Raw genomic sequence first — 21,707 nt, 5'->3', positions numbered from 1 at the left:
ACCCGCAATAGAGATTCCTTGTATAGCACTATTACATACATAAGTTGTGAGAATCTGTGTACAAAGTAGAAACAAATAAGGGGAAATTGGGCATCCCTGACGAATGCCCCGTTCCAGATTAAATCTAGGGGAAGTTCCATTTTTCAGTTTTATAGAGCTATTGCCATTAGCATATAAGGTTTTAATTGCTTTGCTGAAAAAGTCCCCAAAACCAAATTTCTCTAAAGATAGAAAAATAAATTGATGTTCTATTGTATCAAACGCCTTGTAGAAGTCTAAGAGGAGGATGAAGCCATCTTCAGATATTAGGTCAGAGTAGTCAAGAATATCTAATACTAGTCTAATATTATTAGAGATATGCCTGTTTCTCATAAAGCCTGATTGTGTCTCATCTATAATAGTTTCAAGAGTTTCTTTAATTCTATTGGCAAATATTGACGCCATTATTTTGTAATCATTGTTTAGCAGACAAATGGGTCTCCAGCTGTCAATAAAGAGCGGATCTTTCCTAGGCTTGGGAATCAGTGTGACTAGCCCTTGAGTGAGGCTAGGAGGAAGGGAATTATTCTCTATACTCTCCATAAAAACCTGTAATAAAAAACGGGCCAAAAGTTCTGAGAATGCCTTGTAAAATTCACTGAATCATTGACTCAACTGGTGGCAGTAAGGACCTGTTTTTATACATTCTATGGTAAAGACCTACAAAAATAAACAATTTGTTCACTTTTTGTGAAACGAAAGTATCAGATTAATTTGATAATTAAACTAGCATTAAAAAGCATGCATGTGAAAAACACCATTAACACCAATAATGAACAGATGACAGAATCTACAAGCCTGCCACTTGAGGGAGAAAAGGGGAAATTATTAATATCACATAATGTTACATTGAAAACATGATTTCGGCAGCCTCGGTCTAATTAACGTTAAACTTTATACAGCGGTTTAACGTTATATTCAAGTTCACAGGATGTCTAGCATGAGCATCATCAAGCTCGAGCGGCAGGCATTCAAACAAACTAATTAACGTTACTACGGTTAAAAATTGAATAATAAGAAAGTGAATACTGTATAGTTTATAGTGTTAAATTTCAAATAATTTGAAACAGGTAAGGTTAAATATTCGATTTTAACAGTTAACGTTACCCTAGACCACCTCTGAGACTGCTTTTGAGCTAATTAACCAAACAGAGCATTTATTTATAAAATTGAAAGAGAAAACCTACAAAAATACAAAACACTACTCCTCTTTGATGGCATTTAACGTTATATCAGTTAAAATCTATGAATAAAAGTAGATTTATAGCGCTTACCTTTCCTCCGTGTCCGTCCGCTGGAAGGTGACCGTTACAAAATGACGGGCACGCGCACTTCGCGCACTTCACTCAGAAAGTGATGTGCGCTGCTAGTAGGGGGGGGTGAAATCATAGACAGTAAAAGAAATGGACACAGCGACCCCATTGGAACTCAATTGAGACAAATGAAGCCCAGTTTTAGCGTTTTTTAGCACTTCCGTTTCTGCCACGCAGACTCAAACGAAGCTTGACGACGTCAGCAACCTGTCTGACAGATGTAAATCTTCTAAGTGGCTGTGCGTGAAAACTGCCATCGTTAATCTTGCAGAGACGGCGAGCTTGAGCGGGGAGTTCTTTGGCGTGAATGAGCAGGAGTAAGTATTCTGATTAATTATTTTGTATAGTATAAAGAGCCCTTTATACATTGTCGTGTATCTTTAGAAATAAATAATGGACAAACGGAGTCTTTAAACGCCTCAGATGTAAAGTTATTCGCTGTCAAAGTGACGCCAAAATGAAGAGCACGCGCTCCCATATAGCAGAGCAGAGAGAGGCTGTGCACAGACAATCACTGATCAGAGCGAGAGCGTCGCGAAATGTCACAAAAGGAGGAGTGTTTTTGGTTGCCAGGGCAAGACAACCCTGCATAGATTACCAAAGAAAAAACAGCATTAAGGGACCACTGGACGGAGTTTATTTTTACAGAGCATCAACAAGGTTGTGCAAGTGTTTGTGTTTGTTCCCTGCATTTCGAAGATGCTTGTTTTACAAACAAGGCCCAGTTTGACGACGGATTTGCAATTAATAATTGTTTATTTCTTAAGGATGATGCAATCCCAACGAAAAAGGGTCACGATCGTGTGTTGGAACTAGAGGTCTTCTTGCCCGAACCCGACAGAGACCCGTAATGTACTACACCGAACCGACCTGGACCCGTCTATTATTTCAAAAGCTGGACCCGGACCCATGTAGATCCGAGAAATGCCTACCCGGACCCGACCCGGACCCGTATATTACTTGATATCTGGACCCGAACCCGCCGGGAAGACACAGACCCGACTGGACCCGACGTTGACATATTCCACCTTAAATTGCTATTACAAGTCAATAAACCTGTTGCGAAGAATACAGCTTTTTGTCTTACCTAATTTAAAGAGCCGTGGTCTCTCTTCCTTGTACCTGACTGCCTATGATGCATTACAATCCTCCGACAAGAAAGTTATTCATGTTATTCCTCTCATTATTCCAAGTCCAAGCTGAATCCACTCATTATTTCAGCTTCAGAAGTCCACTTGATGTCACGGTGACGGATGACAAATGCTACTGTGCACATGTACATTCTGACTCGAGTTAATTCGCATAATAACTTACACTGTTTGCCTTTTGAACTATAATAACGATCGCTCGTGCAATGCCATGGCCGCTGACATTATTTATTTACTATCATCTGATCTCTGTCTGTGCTCTCTGCTCAGCATCGAGTCTGAATCTGAACCACTAAAACTTTAAGATTAAACGGTTCATTTATAATATTATAAAAATGGGAGAAAATGTAAAACGCGGTTTGGCGGTCGAAGTGTCCCTCACTGCTTGCCATAGAAACATGACTGCACATGCGTGCTAGCTTTATCAACCTAAAATGCCTTAACGCAATTTGAGCGTAATAGAAAACATTCATGTGACAGTTCACCTCAGATTGTGTTGCTGATTTGAAATAAATTAAACATGAGTGTGTCAAGTCTGCAAGCATTACCGTTTGTGCACTCAAATTGCGAACCCGTATGTACTGCATGTACTCGATGGCGCCGCGCATGGCTGCTACAGTGCTTGGCTCTCCAGTGTGTGTACTGTTTTTGTTCGTTTTTCCTGTTTTTTGTTTAACAAACACTATCAGTTTCACCAGGGATGAACTGCTGAACATTCGGCAGAACACACCACAAGATCTTTTACCAGATTTTAATTATTCAGACGTTTTACTGAACGTTGTTATCGGAGGAGCGGCGGCGCTGATCAAGCGCTTCAGGACGCGCAGACGGGGGAAGCGAGCGGGAGCGCTCGTCAGACTCAGGAAGCACGGATTTCGAACGCCGTTGCCTAGCATCCATCTGGCAAATCTCCGCTCTCTACCTAACAAAACAGACGAACTCCTTTTGCTCTCTCGGACAAATAAGGATTTCTCTCACTCTGCTGCTCTGTGTTTCACGGAAACCTGGCTGAATGACGCCATACCGGACAGCGCGCTCCATCTGCCGGGCTTTCAGCTGTTCAGAGCGGATCGCGAATCAGAGTCTACTCGAAAAACGCGCGGCGGCGGGACATGCTTTTACATCAATGAGCGATGGTGTAGAGATGTAACTGTGTTAAAGAAGATGTGCTGTCCTGATCTAGAAATGCAGTTTGTCAACTGCAAGCCGTTCTATTCGCCGCGGGAGTTTCACTCGTTCATTCTGGTCAGTGTTTACATCCATCCGCAAGCGCACGTGAGCTCAGCTTTACAGAAACTCGCTGATCAGATCACAGAGACAGAACAACAACACCCGGACTCTGTTTAAATCATTCTTGGGGACTTTAATAAAGCCAATCTTTCCCGTGAACTGCCAAAATACAGACAGCATGTTACATGTCCCACCAGAGACAGTAATATATTGGATCACTGCTACACCACAATAAAGGATGCATATCACTCTGTTCCACGAGCTGCTTTGGGAAATTCTGTTCACTGTCTGATTCATCTTATACCATCCTACAAACAGAAACTTAAATCTGCTAAACCTGTAGTAAGGACTGTGAAGAGATGGACCAGCGAAACGGAGCAGGATTTACAATCTTGTTTTGACCTCACTGATTGGAGTGTTTTTGAAGCTGCTACCACCGATCTGGACGAACTCACAGAGACTGTAACATCCTATATTAGTTTCTGTGAGGATGTTTGCATTCCTACCAGGACTTATTTAACATTCAACAACGATAAGCCATGGTTTACAGTAAAACTCAGACATCTTCGTCAGGCCAAAGAGGATGCATACAGAAATGGGGACAGGGTCTTGTACAATCAGGCCAGGAACACACTGAACAAAGAGATCATAGCGGCTAAAAAGACCTACGCTAAAAAGTTGGAAGACCAGTTTTCTTCCAACGACTCAACTTCAGTTTGGAGAGGACTGAGGGCCATCACAAACTACAAGACACCATCCCCTTGCACTGAGGCTAATCAACGGCTTGCTAACGACCTGAATGAGTTTTATTGCAGATTTGAAACCCCCAACACCCATTCTGACCATCTCCCTGCACAACCATTAACACCTCCTGCAATCCCCCGTTCCACACCTACTGCTCTTCAAATCTGTGAAGATGATGTGTGCCAGGTCTTCAAGAAGAACAAAAGAAGAAAAGCACCAGGCCCAGATGGTGTTACACCAGCCTGTCTGAAAATCTGTGCTGACCAGCTGGCCCCCATCTTTTCACAGATCTTCAACAGATCCCTGGAGTTGTGTGAAGTACCTTCCTGCTTCAAACGCTCCACCATCATCCCCATCCCAAAGAAACCTAAGATAACAGGACTTAACGACTACAGGCCTGTGGCTCTAACATCTGTCTTCATGAAGTCGTTTGAAAAACTGGTTCTGGGTTATCTGAAGGACATCACTGGACCCTTACTGGACCCCCTGCAGTTTGCTTACCGAGCAAACAGTTCCGTGGATGATGCAATCAACATAGGATTGCACTTCATCCTGCAACATCTGGACAAAACAGGGACTTATGTGAGGATCCTGTTTGTGGACTTTAGTTCGGCTTTCAACACCATCATCCCAACAACCCTCCAGACCAAACTGACCCAGCTCTCTGTTCCTAGCTCTATCTGTCGGTGGATCACCAGCTTTCTGACAGACAGGCAACAGTTAGTGAGACTGGGGAAATTCACATCAAACAGCTGCTCCACCAACACTGGCGCCCCTCAGGGATGTGTTCTCTCCCCTCTGCTCTTCTCCCTTTACACCAACGACTGCACTTCTAAAGACCCCTCTGTCAAGCTCCTGAAGTTTGCAGATGACACTACAGTCATCGGCCTCATCCAGGACGGTGATGAGTCTGCTTACAGACAAGAGGTTGAGCAGCTGGCTGTCTGGTGCAGTCTTAACAACCTGGAGCTGAACACGCTCAAAACAGTGGAGATGATCGTGGACTTTAGGAGAAACCCACCTGCACTTTCCCCACTCACCATCATGAACAGCCCTGTGACTGCAGTGGAGTCATTCAGATTCCTGGGAACCACCATCTCTCAGGACCTGAAGTGGGACAATCACATTGACTCCATTGTAAAAAAGGCCCAACAAAGGTTGTATTTCCTTCGCCAGCTGAGGAAGTTTAACTTGCCACAGGAGCTGCTGAAACAGTTCTACTCGGCCGTCATTGAGTCTGTACTGTGTACTTCTATAACTGTCTGGTTTGGCTCAGCAACAAAATCGGACATCAGAAGACTACAGAGAACTGTTCGGACTGCTGAAAGGATTATTGGTGCTCCCCTGCCCACCCTTCAAGAACTGTATACATCCAGAGTGAGGAAAAGGGCTCATAAAATCACTCTGGATCCCTCACATCCAAGTCACCCCATCTTTGAACTTTTGCCATCTGGCCGGCGTCTCAGAGCCGCAAATACCAGAACAGCAAGGCACAAAAACAGTTTCTTCCCCCAGGCAATCTACCTCATGAACAGTTAAATGTTCCCCACTTATGCTTATGCAAACAAAATTGCAACATCCTTATATTTATTTGTTACCCCTCCATCCTAGTAAATCCCTGCATCTTTTTCAATCCTATCCCATTATCATTTATAGCACAATTGTTTATACACTTATTTATTTGGCTACATTTTTTTTTTTTTTTGTCTGTGTGTTGGTGTCTCTGTGTACTGGAAGCTTATGTCACTAAAACAAATTCCTTGTATGCGCAAACATACTTGGCAATAAAGCTCTTTCTGATTCTGATTCTGATTGTATTAACTCTTGAGTCTGCGAGCGAGAGAGAGAAAGATCACTTTTTTTGGCTCACTCTTTTCTTTTCCTAATTTTACAAGTTGCAAGTTACAAAAAACACAAGCAGTCTTTGATAACGGCCGGATGTTCTTCGAGTCATATGACTCCGATCGGCGATCGCACGGGTATTACACACAATGTTAAACAGACCCGGGACCCGAGGTGATAGATTCGGACACGACCCGGACCCGGCTGATGATTTAAAATATAGACCCGAACCCGTACGGGTCCCGGGTCGGGTCCGGGGTCGACGGGTCTCGGGTGCACTGTGAAGACCTCTAGTTGGAGCTGCAGGCGGTGAGTAAAACTGCTTCAAATATCTCTGCCTCCTTGTTAGTGCGTCCCCTCCCATCAGAGACCCGGGTTCGAGCCCCGCTCGGAGCGAGTCGTTGCTGCTGCTGCTCTCATTCAGTTTCAGCCTCGGGATCTGATTCTGGATCATAAATAAACGGCTGAATCTGACTGTTAGCCATGGTTTATTTTGGATCATGGTTTTGTCCTCAAGGCAATGTCAGAGCCGTTAAATATGTTTTTCAAAGGCTCTGGGTAATGTCACAGCTTCCAAACGCTCTTGACGCAAAAGCCTACTGGCGCTCGTGATTCTTTAGCTCCGCCCACACGTCACGCCTCTAGGCGCTAGTGTTTTTCCGGGAAAAATCGGTACAGACTATCTTTCTCTTATGAATATAATAAAACTAAAGACTTTTTGGAGTTATGAAGGATGTAGTACTACCCTGCTAACACACGACGTAACAGTTACGTAACGTACTGGTAATTTTTGGTAATTCCATGACTTACCAATTGACAACGTAACTACGACGTCGCATGCCCGTAATTTTATTACCATCACATTACCAACTCACAACGTCGTCAGTACGTCCTTCCAACGTGACCAGATAACCAAGAACGTCCCAGATAGGTCCTCTATTGGTAATATATTGGTAACTTCATGACTTACTGGCAACGTAACTACAACGTCGTATGCACGTAATATCATTACCATATATTTTTTTTACGTTCTTTATATGCTCTCTGAGTATAGAGCCATTTAAAAAGTGTAATTAAACTTCAGACTCAAGATTAAACGTTCCTTAAAGATAAAATATGTTTCTTTTCACCAAGTCAGAATATGGACATGCTTTTAATATATAGTGACGTGACATACAGGCGCGCGCTTCCGCAACTGACGCACCGCGCGCACAGTATTGACAAGAAAAGAGTTGTGAAACTTTCTATCTCGTAAGGAGTTATGAACGTGAAATAGTGACACAGACTGTCTACACCATCTCATCTGCAGCAGAGATTGTTGTATCAGAAGGACAGCGAGTTTGTTTGACGCACTTTTCACTTCAACTGTGTCTGACAGGAGAATTAGCTTTCTGAGGTGAGTTTTACAATTTATAATAAATAAGTTGGTTGATAAAATGTATAAAACAAAGTTAAAACAAAAGTCTAACGTCGCTAAAACCTTTTTTTATTATTTTATTGTTTTTATTAGCCTTCTAGCCGTTGAGTTACCATGGCAACCGCGTACACATCAGCTGCTGGAGAGGAGAGGACCAATGGGCAAGGAACTCGACCGGAAGTTGAAGTCGGGTGGGGGCTGCCATCTTTTAGCAGAACTTCACTTGCGTTAGCATTCCCATTGACTCCCATTCATTTTGGCGTTACTTTGACAGCGAATAACTTTACATCAGAGGCGTTTAAAGACTCTGTTTGTCCATTATTTATTTCTAAAGATATACGACAAGGTATAAAGGGCTCCATTACCTTCTATGTTACATTATGGCCCCGTATAAACAGTTTTTGTAAAAAATAGGCTAACGATTGCGTCATAACCACTCGGCTCTCTGTCGCATTACCGTACAGACAAGTGGAGAAGCTCGCAGGCAATTAACTTAATATGGCGTACTGGCGTTACATTTTAAAATACTATACAAAATAATTAATCAGAATACTTACTCCTGCTCACTCACGACAAAGAACTCCCCGCTCAAGCTCGCCGTCTCTGCAAGATTAACGATGGCAGTTTGCACGCACAGCCACTTAGAAGATTTACATCTGGCAGACAGGTTGCTGACGTCGTCAAGCTTCGTTTGAGTCTGCGCGTCAGAAACGGAAGTGCTAAAAAACGCTAAAACTGGGATTCATTCGTCTCAATTGAGTTCAAATGGGGTCGCTGTGTCCATTTCTTTTACTGTCTATGGAGAGGACTCGTCTGACATTTTCTCTGTTTCTCGTCAGTTATACCAAAGAAAAGGCCAACAACTGCGACAGATTTGTTAAGTAACACGTTAATATCATCCACAGTCTACTTTAAGTACTTTTTGTTAATATTTATACCTCTGCGATTATGGTATTTTTCCTGAAATGTCTGCTATCAAGTATTACGCTAGCATAGAAACATAATTAACGTTATAGCATATTAGATTTGAGCCCTTATTAATGAAAGTTTGGCCTTTTAATTACATCTTATGCCTAAAGGATCGGTTTTGATCGTTTTGTAAATGTTTTTGATGGTAATTTGTCAATAGATAAATGAAATAAAGTTAAGCTAATTAATTTAACCTAAAAATCTGCATTGTAGAGTCTATCAGTGACGTCACTCGTGGTCTAAAATGGGCTGAAACTATTTCAAACCACTGTTTCAAGCTTGTTCTGATTTATCATTGTAAACAAATATTGATAAAAAAAATTGTACAGTGATTTCAGGAGTGTCTTAAAAACCCTCTAAAACAGAGGAGAAGTTCCAAGAAAATGTCTAACGGGAGCTGCTGACAGAGATAGAAAACACAGGTGATGCTACAAAGCTTATTAAATAACTTCATATTTATTTTTTACAATATATCGGCATGCATCTGTAAAATCTAAACATGTGAATTCTGGTATCTAAAGATTTTTGTATGTTTTCCATATTGCTATTTTTCTTTTCTGCATTTCCCCTATTCTCTAGTTTGTTTATTTCTAATAAGGAGCTGGAGGCCGTGAAGATACAGATCCATGATATTGTGGAGAAGCAGGCCCAGCTGAGCGAGTGGAGAGCTGTGCTGGAAATATTCAGGGGTTGATGCTCATAAGTCCAGGGTAAGTATACAGCTAACCCTACTACCACCTCTACTCTGTGTAGTTCTCTGCAAAGGCCCGGTGTACCCAGGATGCGATCTTCCCAGATGTCCTTCACCCTATTTCATAGTGTAAGACATGATCCAGGCCCTGGGCGACGACCTCTCTCCATCCGCCGCCTCCGGTCTTCAGGATCTCCACCAGAACCCGATTCGCTCCACTTCGCGAGACAGAACAAAACGCTGTGATCATCAGAGACTCCATCGTCCGGCACGTTTGCGCTATGTTAGCTGAAGGTAAAGTCCACACTGAATACTTCCCTGGTGCTCATGTTCTTGATATTTCTGCACAGATTCCCGTGATCCTGAAGAGTGAGGTGGGCATTCAGAGCGGACGGAGACGCTGAAGAGGGACTTCAGGAGCCTGATCAAGACAGTGCGCAGCATATCGCCTGCATGATGATCATCGTGTCAGGACCACTTCCCACGTATAGATGAGGACATGAAAGGTTCAGCAGACTTTTTGCTTTAAACGAATGGTTATAGTCATGGTGTAAAGAACAGAAACTGCCTTTTGTTAATAATTGGAATCTTTTCTGGGAGCTAGGCTTTTTAGATCTCCTGTTGGACAACATCTCCAGGACACTTCGCTCCATATGACTAGTAAGCCAATTCTCAAATAACTGTTATGATGAATTTTGTTCTACACGCTCAAATAGAAGTACTTCTACAATAAAGATTGTGTTTGTTCCAGTGTTAATTTTGACAGCCATTTTTGATTTAGCATTAGTCTAAACTCCACCAAACTACTGTTATAAGCATGAGCCCTGTCAGACTGGTCGTGGCGGAGGTGTTGCAACAATATATAGTGATATTCTCAATGTTACCCAGAAAACAGGATACAGGTTTAACTCTTTCGAAATACTTCTGCTTAATTTCAGACTGTCAGACATGCAAAAGAAATCTAATGTATCTCTTGCTCTGGCTACTAGGGGTGTGATGAGACACTTATCCCACAAGATGAGACGAAACACGAGACTGGGTTCATGAGAGCGAGACGATATATATATATATATTTTTTTAAGAAATCCTCAATGATAAAATAAATATTTCATTTTTCTCTACTCCTTTTTCGTAGTACATACATTTTCACATCAATTTATTAAACATTAAAAAAAAAAACATATTTAGGGCCCTAATTTTTTCCCCAGCATATTATTTTTTATTATTATTGTTAACAAATTCTGTATTTTAGCATGTCTAACTATTTGAATGCATAACACAACTTAATTTATTCATTTTATTTTTTCTTAAAGGTAGCCTTACTGACATAGATATAATACCTCAAAGTGTAATTACTGACCACTTCCTTGTATCGTGCATGCTGCATATTAGTGATATTAACTATATTTCCAAAATGAGCATTATGAGTTTAAGAGCCTTACATTACATTTATAACAATCATTGTTAATGTTTGAATTGTATTTCAGGGCAGTTTGTGAAAAGAGATAATCAAGAGAAGTCAGTTCCAGATCCACCCTCCACACCAGACCTCTCTCTCACGAGGATTGCTGTCTACTAGCATATTGTGTTCTTCAGCTTTTCAGACTTCGGTGGATGCAGAAATTACTCAGGGACATGAACACTAGAATATTGCAAGAATAGAGAAAGTAAGAATTACTTAAGATTTTAGAATTTAATGTTAATTGCTTAAACATATACAGTATTGTTCAAAATAATAGCAGTACAATGTGACTAACCAGAATAATCAAGGTTTTTAGTATATTTTTTATTGCTACGTGGCAAACAAGTTACCAGTAGGTTCAGTAGATTGTCAGAAAACAAACAAGACCCAGCATTCATGATATGCACGCTCTTAAGGCTGTGCAATTGGGCAATTAGTTGAATTAGTTGAAAGGGGTGTGTTAAAAAAAATAGCAGTGTCTACCTTTGACTGTACAAACTCAAAACTATTTTGTACAAACATTTTTTTTTAGCAATCCTGTGAATCACTAAACTAATATTTAGTTGTATGACCACAGTTTTTTAAAACTGCTTGACATCTGTGTGGCATGGAGTCAACCAACTTGTGGCACCTCTCAGCTGTTATTCCACTCCATGATTCTTTAACAACATTCCACAATTCAGTCACATTTCTTGGTTTTGCTTCAGAAACAGCATTTTTGATATCACCCCACAAGTTCTCAATTGGATTAAGGTCTGGAGATTGGGCTGGCCACTCCATAACATTAATTTTGTTGGTTTGGAACCAAGACTTTGCCCGTTTACTAGTGTGTTTTGGGTCATTGTCTTGTTGAAACAACCATTTCAAGGGCATGTCCTCTTCAGCATAGGGCAACATGACCTCTTCAAGTATTTTAACATATGCAAACTGATCCATGATCCCTGGTATGCGATAAATAGGCCCAACACCATAGTAGGAGAAACATGCCCATATCATGATGCTTGCACCTCCATGCTTCACTGTCTTCACTGTGTACTGTGGCTTGAATTCAGAGTTTGGGGGTCGTCTCACAAACTGCCTGTGGCCCTTGGACCCAAAAAGAACAATTTTACTCTCATCAGTCCACAAAATGTTCCTCCATTTCTCTTTAGGCCAGTTGATGTGTTCTTTGGCAAATTGTAACCTCTTCTGCACATGCCTTTTTTTTTAACAGAGGGACTTTGCGGGGGATTCTTGAAAATAGATTAGCTTCACACAGACGTCTTCTAACTGTCACAGTACTTACAGGTAACTCCAGACTGTCTTTGATCATCCTGGAGGTGATCATTGGCTGAGCCTTTGCCATTCTGGTTATTCTTCTATCCATTTTGATGGTTGTCTTCCGTTTTCTTCCACGTCTCTCTGGTTTTGCTCTCCATTTTAAGGCATTGGAGATCATTTTAGCTGGAAAAACCTTGATTATTCTGGTTAGTCACATTGTACTGCTATTATTTTGAACAATACTGTATATATATATATACACACACACAAATTTATTTTGTCCTCTCCATCACACACCTGACTGAAAAGCTCATTATGCAGCTTATTATGCGGGTCTTTGTCTTCTAAGGTGTAAATCACAATATAATGCATGCAGGTTCATGCCCTCTCGCATAGACCCTTTTTACACAAAAAGTGTCTTAGAAAATTTAAATCAATATATTGTTTTATGTGAGTGAGTAAACAAGATGATTTTACCATAAATTAGATTCTAGGCTACAAGATCCAGTTCTCAAAAGTCCCGTGAACCAATGTTCTGTATGTGTTTTATGGCCTTATTCCAGTGATTTAAAATGTTTAGTTTTTCACTAACCTCGCATAAACAATATTTTCTAAAAAACAATCATGTACATTCATGCTGCACATATTATTATAGCCCAGTTTGTACTGATTACAGTGATTATAGACTTTAGCCATTTAGATGTTTATCGGATAAGACAGAGATATTACTTATTGGACCAAAAAACACTACACAGACTCTAGTAGACTACAGTTTGCAACTAGACGGATGTATTGGTACTTCCTCTACGGTCAAAAAATCTAAATATTTTAGCTCCTGCTTCACTTTTGTGAAAAAAAACATTTTCAATTTTTAAAGCATAAGTGTTCATTGAATCGATTGTAAAATCGATTTTCCATGTCTAAAAAAAAAAGACGTTTCCTTTTTCAACGTCAAAAAGACGAACGTAAAGAGAGCGCTGGAAATGCACAATCAGCAATATTTATTTATTGGCATGAAGTTTTGTGCAGAATAACAAAAAGAAACAGGAGTGCAACATTCTCAAAAAATTCCTGTCATATGCACATATACTGAAATTCACCTCTTATAAGATACTACAAAATATTGTAGAAACTTATTTTCTGTAAAGTTGCTTTGCAATGTATTGTAAAATGCGTTATACACATACGTATACTTGAATTGAATCAATTGGTTATGTAGCCTAATGATTCATAGAGCAGCAAACAGGTCAAGGTATCAACACTCAGAAGGCACATACTCTGAATGTGTTGGACAAATGAAAACAGGTCGCACAACATCAATTATATGTACTCGCACAAATGCTACCAAATTACATTTTGGGCGCATATGAAACCAAAATAGTTGCAAATTCGAGCCTTGATTCTTATTAATAATTATAAAATACTAGAAACTCTAATGAATCAGATTAAATTACTGAATTTTTAAGTGAATTAAGACATTTTAGTGTTATTACAGAATTTTTTTTTTGTTTTAAACCATTTTGAGATTTGCAGATTACATTTGTTGAAGATTTAGGAAGTTTTGTGTGTGTGTGTGTGTGTGTGTGTGTTTTTTTGTTTACAGAACAATAATGAAGTTTCACAGCATGTAGATGGAGGAGATTAATAAAATCATCAGAGATTTATTGCGGAGCACGTACAGAGGACAAGGTCTGCCATGATTGGTTTCTTGACTTCATATATCCCATGATTATTTCTTTTAAACACAAATATATTGTTATTTGCACGTCTCCTGATCTCTCACAGACATTGAGTATGTGGAGATACGCTCTGATGTGGATGAGAACACCTCCGCTGGCCTGAAAAGAAGGACCTATAACTATAGAGTGGTAATGGTCAAATGAGACACTGCTTTCAAAAAGCCGCTACATGCATTATGGGTTTCTCTAGAAAAATGCAGGGTATGTTTGTGCACTCTTACCTCTACATTGAAAAGTAATTTTTTTAAGGTCACTCTTAGAATCACCCATGGATTCCCATTAAATATATATAATAATTTATGCATATTTAATGAAAATATTATCTATGCAGTACACACACATTATCTGTTCACAGAGCTTTCGTTAGATTTTGGAGATAAGAAGAGGATGCTGACACTTCTTTCAGTCAAACCACACCTGGCTCGTGGTTTTATTGGTTGATAGATCAAACTGTTAGTAGGTCGGAGTGTGTAACTGCAAAATGAAAGCAAAGTTGTTTATTTTTATTAATTCCAATAAAATGCTTATAATATTACTGTGTGTTTGTATGGAGGTTCTTGCCTCTCTCATGATATGGTTGGCTCTGGCTGGGATCTTTAGTGGGACCTGAACTGTGGGATTCTGGCACCTAGACAGAGAGAATATAGAGTCTTTGGCACATGCACTTGCAAAGTATTTAAAAAAAAAAAGAAGAAGAAAATACAGCCAGCCTTTAAACAGGAAACTAAGGAGGATAGCTCTTCCTGTTCTCTTGATGTTGTACCTCTTCGGTTTCTGCTGGAGGTTTTAAAGGGGTTAGTTCAGCGAAAAATGAAAATTATGTCAATAATAAGTCACCCTCATGTCATTCCAAACCTGTAAGACCTCCGTTCATCTTCAGAACTCAGTTTAAGATATTTTAGATTTAGTCCGAGAGCTTTCAGTCCCTCCATTGAAGCTGTGTGTATACTGTCCATTAGAGGTCGACCGATATATTGCTCGGCCGATATATCGGGCGATATTTGTCATTTTTTAATATATCGGCATCGGCCGATATCCGTGTTTAGTAGCGCCGATTTAAAGTCAGGCACGTCGGCGGGCAGCCCCCTGTTATTGGCGCGGTTGAAAGTGCTGCTGCAGCCACTGCATGTGAAGCACCCTGAGTCAAAACTTTTGGAAGATTCAACAATAGACCTGCGAGATAAAGGTAGTCAGAGAATTTCACTCTGTAAATGGGGTGGAGAAGTTGTCAGCTCTTACAAACACTGCAGCGTGATTGAGGGCTCCCTTACTCCGCCCCGCTCACAGACAGCACCGCGCTCTGAGAGACAGCTGTCCTGGAGCTGCCCAGAACGGTGAATCACATGTGTTCGGAAACATGGTTTGATGCAGACAATAACCAGTTTTCCATCCAACTCATTTGTATTTAGGGATGTCAATATTTGATCATTTCCATGATCGATCGTCGTTTAATCAAGTAATAACCTTAATGCTGCAAAATGCGTCTGCAGCGGTATTATTATTATGTGCAAAAGCCACTTGGAAAAAAAGCTTTCTCACCTGAATTAAAGGGGTTTTAGTATTAATAAAATGCTAGTAGCAGGACTGTAAAATGAATAAATGTGATTATGATCGTTTGATAAAATGAAGAGAGCGCGCCATACGTTTGAGATCATTTTACTTTGCTGAATGTTTTCTGTCAAGGAGACCGCTGAATGCGCCTCTTTAAATGGTTTCGTGGTGCTCGTTGTTGTATTTTGAAACGCAACTGCAATGTTTTCAAATGACACTATAGTAGTGGTGCAACGGATCATCATTGATCCGTGATCCGTTCAGATCAATATCTTCTGTTCGGCATACGCGTGACCCGCGGATTGATTTATGAAAAAAAAAAAAAAAAAAGTTGCGCATGTTCAGTCCACACTCAGTGATAATACCGAGCGGAGGAGCTTGAACGCCCCGCGCATTTTGGCTTCCCTGTCAGATATAATGATGAAGGAAAGAGGTTAGAGTGAAAAGATTGTGCCAGATCTTTATGAACAGGAGAAGAAAAAAAGTTGTGGATGAACTATCCCGAGCATCCTCTGTTGCGATGACGACAGACGGGTGGACGTCCAGGGGGACGGAGAGCTCTGTGACGATAACTGCTCACTTCATCACAGCAGACTGGGAGATGAGAAGTCCTTATTATTATGTTAAAAAGAATACATTACGCCATGTGCACTAAGTCCATACGAGGACGAGCGAGCGCGGGTTTGACTAGATGTATTTGGAGGTTATTGCTCACGTCTCGTTCTGCACATATCCAAATATTTCCATATTCGCAATGTATCTGAACAGGGCCGCGGGAAGTAATTTTGAAGAGGGGGTGCTGTGAATTTTTTTTTTTTTTTTTTTTTTTTTGACAAAAAACCTATGAGCCTATAGGCCTATTTAAAATACATTTTAAAAATAAATACCTTGAGATGTACTACTTTATTGTCATATACACTTCAGTGCACAGGGTCTGAAACACACAGACATCAGTTCTCAGATATGCGCAATGCCTTATTAATCTGAAGCAGAAGCAGAATCAGAAATAATAGTTTAATAATCGAAAGAAAACGAAATAATTACTTTCATTACAATTTCAGATAGCCTATACATACATGCAACTTATTTAGATACAACAAATAATATTACAACAAAATATAATATTAATCAAACTTCACAATAACGCTAAAACAATGCAATCGATTTGGGCAGCTGGCTTAATTGAGTCACTGCACGTTTATGTCACACGCAACTCTATTAACTCCAAAATCTTTTTACGCACACCACAAGGAAATAATCTCTGACTATTTAAGCAATTTGTTTATTGAACAGTTCTCCACATCCATTACGCAAAAAACACACGCACAGTATAAAGCTTTCTGTCTCTATCTCCAACATTTTTACACTAACCACAAGGAAATAATTTCCGACTATTTAAACGTTATTTAACAGTTCTCCACAACCATTACGCAAAGAACACACGAACGAAATAATACTCTCCATCTCCATCCCCACCACCTTCCAAAAATACTATAGTATACTACTTACAATTGCTTGGCTAGTCAAAGCTGATCCCACACTTGTTGCCAAAAAAATAAATGTTACAAGCGCGGCAGCACCATGCTCTTACCTGAGCTACATGCAGGCGGGGTGCCCTGTTTACAGGTGTCCAAATGTCGAGGTGCGCTGTATTATATAAAGATGAATGTATTCTGCATGGAACGAGCGGGAAACCTCGTTACTCGGCGACCAAACCTGCCTGCCTGACGTTGACAACTTAACTTCCGAACCTGTGTTGATTAGGCCTCAAAATATGAAATTAAAATCAAAAATATACGTAATAGACTGCGTGTGTCAAAATAATTTCTAAAATATTCATAAGGAATTTATAAATTGTGCAAAATATTTTAATAGGCCTACATTTTTTTTATCTCCCTCTCGTCACTAGGGGGTGCTGCAGCACCCCCACTTCCCGCGGCCATGTATCTGAATGTTAAACTATAATATTTTTTTTAATGTAAACTAGACGGAAAAATCCTCCTCTTCACATGAGCAAAAACGTCCTTTGCATAACAGCAGAGAGGACCGGTATAGGGTGTATTTAAACTGACCAGTGTAACTTTTTAAATGTTTGGTTGACTGTACTTTATTTTAATAATGAACAGACTGCGATGTAAGTTCGAAATTAGAATGCACTTTAGGTGTTCCGTGTCATTTATACCAAACACAAATGTTGCTGGTTGCTAGTGTCTTTGCAGCACTACTGTTATTTATTTTTTATATATTTATTTTTTTATATTTTTCAGTTTAATTGATTTTTATTTCTAAAATTGTATTTATTTAAATTTATATTTAAGTTTACATTTATGTTCCAACAAACTTGAAAAATTCTACTTGATAAATGTAAATGCTCTAAAACTTTTATGTAAATGATTGACATATATATATATATATATATATATATATATATATATATATATATATATTACCTGTTTTATATATTTAATACTTGGTCAGTTTATTAATTTTAGTGCACTAAATTAAGTTGAATGAAGAGATGGTTCAAGTCAGTGCTCAATAAATTATGATAGGTTTAGAAAAAATGTGTTGTGCATCCACTTATTATTAGTGTGACATTTTAGCATGCAAATCAAGGGGAAAACTCCAAGATATCGGCCCTAAAAATCGGCAGCACATATCGGCCATCGGCTGACCCTGACCTCTAAACATCGGCATCAGCATCGGCTATAGAAAAACCCATATCGGTCGATCTCTACTGTCCATGTCCAGAAAGGTAAGAAAAACATCATCAAAGTAGTCCATGTGACATCAGAGGGTCAGTTAGAATTGTTTGAAGCATCGAAAATACATTTTGGTCCAAAAATAGTGAAAACTATGACTTTATTCAGCATTGTCTTCTCTTCTGGGTCTGTTGTGAGCGCGTTCACTGCAGTTTATTGTTATCGTTTCAAACTGTTCGTGTCTCCAATACGCATTAGTCCACAAATGACTTAAGCTGTTAACTTTTATTAATGTGGCTTACACTCCCTCTGAGTTAAAACAAACCAATATCCCGGAGTAATTCATGTACTCAAACAGTACACTGACTGAACTGCTGTGAAGAGAGAACTGAAGATGAACACAGAGCCGAGCCAGATAACGAACGAATGATTGACTCGTTCTCAAAAAAAAAAAAAAAAATAATGCTGACAATACTCAGGTTTACTTTCCGTTAAACTACAAGGATAACTATAACATACTCTCTCTGCTTAACTGTCTGTCTGAGGTTAGATCCTGGTTGGCTGCTAATTTTAACACTGAAGCAATCTAAATCTGAGATCACAGTTTTTGGCCCACTGGCCTCTATTAATATAATCAACAATCAAGGCCTGCTATCTGCTAATTTGAATGGACATGTAAAAAACGTAGGAGTGATTGTTGATGACAAACTAAAGTTTGATAAGCAAATCAGCACAGTTGTAAAAAAAAATGTTGATGTTTTTATCATCTTAGATCCATTTAGAAATTTGAAAACCTTTTTAATGGCAAAGGACTTAAGAAAGAGACTCTGATTCATGCTTTTGTCACTGCTAGGCTCGATAACTGTAATTTGTACCTTGGTGTGTGTCTAAATCTTCTTTATCTTGTCTGCAACTGGTTCAGAATGCCACTGCCAGGTTTCTTATCGGAACGAGAAAGAGAGACCATATTTCACTGATTCTTGCTTCATTACACTGGCTGCCAGTCGAATTTCACATCAAATTTAAGGTGTTACTGTTTGTTTATAAAGGATTACATGGTCAAGCTCCTGAATATCTTACAGATCTCCTTTTACCTAGAAACTGCTCTAGAGTGTTACAGTGTTCAGTATGATGCTCTCTGTGCCTCGATCTCGTTTTAAATTAAAAGGGGATTGTGCTTTCTTTGATTAGATCGTGGAGTGATTTACCAGCATATATTAGGCTGACTCCTGATATTGGAAGTTTTATGCTGTCTGTATCTGTTTAGTGAAGTTATGATTTAAGCACTTTGGTCAGAACTTGCTGTTCTAAATGTGCTTTAGAAATAAATTTGCCTTGCCTGGAGGAACATCGCAAAACAACAACTTGTATTACTTTTGGTTTCTTTGCAGAATAATTAAGAGTCATTCTCACCAACGCAACTTCCAGCTCCTTGTTATCACCCACGATGAGGATTTTGTGGAGCTCTTGGGACGATCCAACTATGTTGAGCATTTCTACAGGATCAGAAAGAACCAGGACCAGTGCTCAGAGATCACAAAGTGTAACATTAACACTCTTAACTCCTACCTGCACTGATGCATCAGATCAGATGAGAGAAGAAAGACTGTTAGTCTACAGAGGTGATGGAATCAGTTCAGTTCTTGGACGGTTGTTAAGTTTGATTTAAACAAGGCTTATCAGCCTCCCTGCATCTACCTACTAAAAGTGTATGTTGGCCTTCTTGAACACTTAGTTGACTTCTTTCAGAAATATATATACATAAAAAAATATCTTATTCTAATTTATTTTATTTCATGATCTGTTATGTTGTCATCAAAAAGTATTTGGACTAGTGCTGCTGATCGATTTAAAATAAATAATAATTCATCATAATTAAACAAATTAATTATATTCCATTTTAAATTAATATAAAATGATATTCACAAAAATCCAAACCATATTTACATCTGCTCAGCCCTGGCACCAAACACATTATATAAAAAATATATAATTTGGGGGAAACACACTTTACTTTACACACAAGCTACTTTAGGATGTGCAAAAATAGATGTTATTTAACTATTTAATGCATCTATTTAAAAAGCAAATATTAATTTCCCAACCCTAAATTGGATAGTTTAAAAATATTATCTTTACATATTAATATATCAAAAGATCAACCCAAGTTACATTTATTTTAAGGAAATAATCTAGTATTTTGCATTAGGTTTTGAATGATAAAATGATACATAAAATGTGAGGAATTATTTAAATATTGTCTTTTTTGATTAATGTATAGTGTCAGATGTAAATGGAACATGTCCATAGTTAAGAGATGAAATTCATATGTGTTTATTCTTCTAGGACATGAAGGGGGGAAAATTATGTTATTTAGTTTGATCATTAAGCAATGAAATCCACACATATATTAAGTGTGAATTTATGACTCACTAATGTGTCATTAGGGGGATTCCTTGCCACACATATGCTTCTAAAATTAGCTTTAACTTTTAAGTTCAATCAACCAACATCTTGAACCAACATCCTCAAACATTGTTCATCAATGGACATTTGCTGCCGTCGTCTGTATGACTAATGCATCTCCAGTGAATCGATGCTACTGCAAGTACAAACACATGCAGATTTGCTGCAAAAGGTATCAGTATTAATCATTTGATTTTGCAGTATTGAAACTTATAAGTAAAAGCTAACAAAGGATTTAGCCATCAGTACCCCATCTAATAATAATAATAATAATAATAATAATAATAATTCCTTAAATTTATATAGTGCTATTCTAAGCACTCAAAGCGCTTTACATTGTCAAGGTGTATCTCCTCTTCCACCACCAGTGTGCAGCATCCACCTGGATGATGCGATGGCAGCCATATTGTGCCAGAATGCCCTCCACACACCAGCTTACTGGTGGAGAGGAGACAGAGTGATGAAGCCAATCAGCAGATTAAGGGAATTTTTAGGAAACTATGAAGGTCAGAGGCCAATGGGCGAATTTGGTCACACCTCTACTCTTTTCGAAAGACATCCTGGGATTTTTAATGACCACAGATAGTCAGGACCTCGGTTTAATGTCTCATCCGAAGGACGGTGCTTGTTGACAGTATAGTGTACCCTACACTGGGGTGCTAGGACCCACACAGACCACAGGGTGAACACCCCCTGCTGGCATCACTAGCACCTCTTCCAGCAGCAACCTATTTTCCCAGGAGGTCTCCCATCCAGGAACTGACCAGGCTCAGCCCTGCTTAGTTTCAGTGGGCAACTGGTCTTGGGCTGCAGGGGGATATGGCTGCCGGAGGTCTGGAAGTCTAGAGATCTGATACCCAAAATCATTAAGATCTTTCTTGGCAGTTTGTCAGTGTCATTTCCAGGAAATCAGGACAATATGACAAATTATCAACCTCATCTCAATCAAGATATTTAGTGAGTGCGCCGTTACCAGCCAATGAACGAAGATTAGCTTACGATGCAAAAAGGAAGCTTGGTTGTCAAGTCTTGTCTTTCTGAGAGTATATATACAGCATTCAGCTGTGGAGGAATCAGGTCCCTCTAGATTCAGACAAACAAAGTCTTGAGAAACCCAAGCAGACAGACAAAATG

At 39.4% G+C, this 21,707-nt stretch overlaps 1 long non-coding RNA gene across 6 annotated transcripts; it reads left to right on the top strand.

Annotated features, from left to right (window-relative positions):
* The first annotated feature begins 8,119 nt into the window (after nt 1–8,119).
* Nucleotides 8,120–12,295, top strand: LOC127986044 (uncharacterized). 6 transcript variants are annotated; one of them, XR_008160744.1, is made up of 6 exons: nt 8,120–9,124; nt 9,301–9,412; nt 9,522–9,899; nt 9,998–10,053; nt 10,881–11,060; nt 12,069–12,295. It is a non-coding gene; the product is annotated as an uncharacterized LOC127986044 (long non-coding RNA). The 6 variants fall into 6 exon arrangements; XR_008160745.1 differs by having other exon boundaries at nt 8,121–8,609; nt 9,032–9,124; nt 9,301–9,899; XR_008160741.1 differs by having other exon boundaries at nt 8,121–9,124; nt 9,282–9,412.
* The last annotated feature ends 9,412 nt before the right edge of the window (nt 12,296–21,707 follow it).

This window comes from Carassius gibelio, chromosome B21, assembly GCF_023724105.1.
Source record: "Carassius gibelio isolate Cgi1373 ecotype wild population from Czech Republic chromosome B21, carGib1.2-hapl.c, whole genome shotgun sequence".
Classification (NCBI taxonomy): domain Eukaryota; kingdom Metazoa; phylum Chordata; class Actinopteri; order Cypriniformes; family Cyprinidae; genus Carassius; species Carassius gibelio.
Note: the sequence above shows the minus strand (reverse complement) of the source record. Positions and strands in the feature narration are given on the sequence as shown.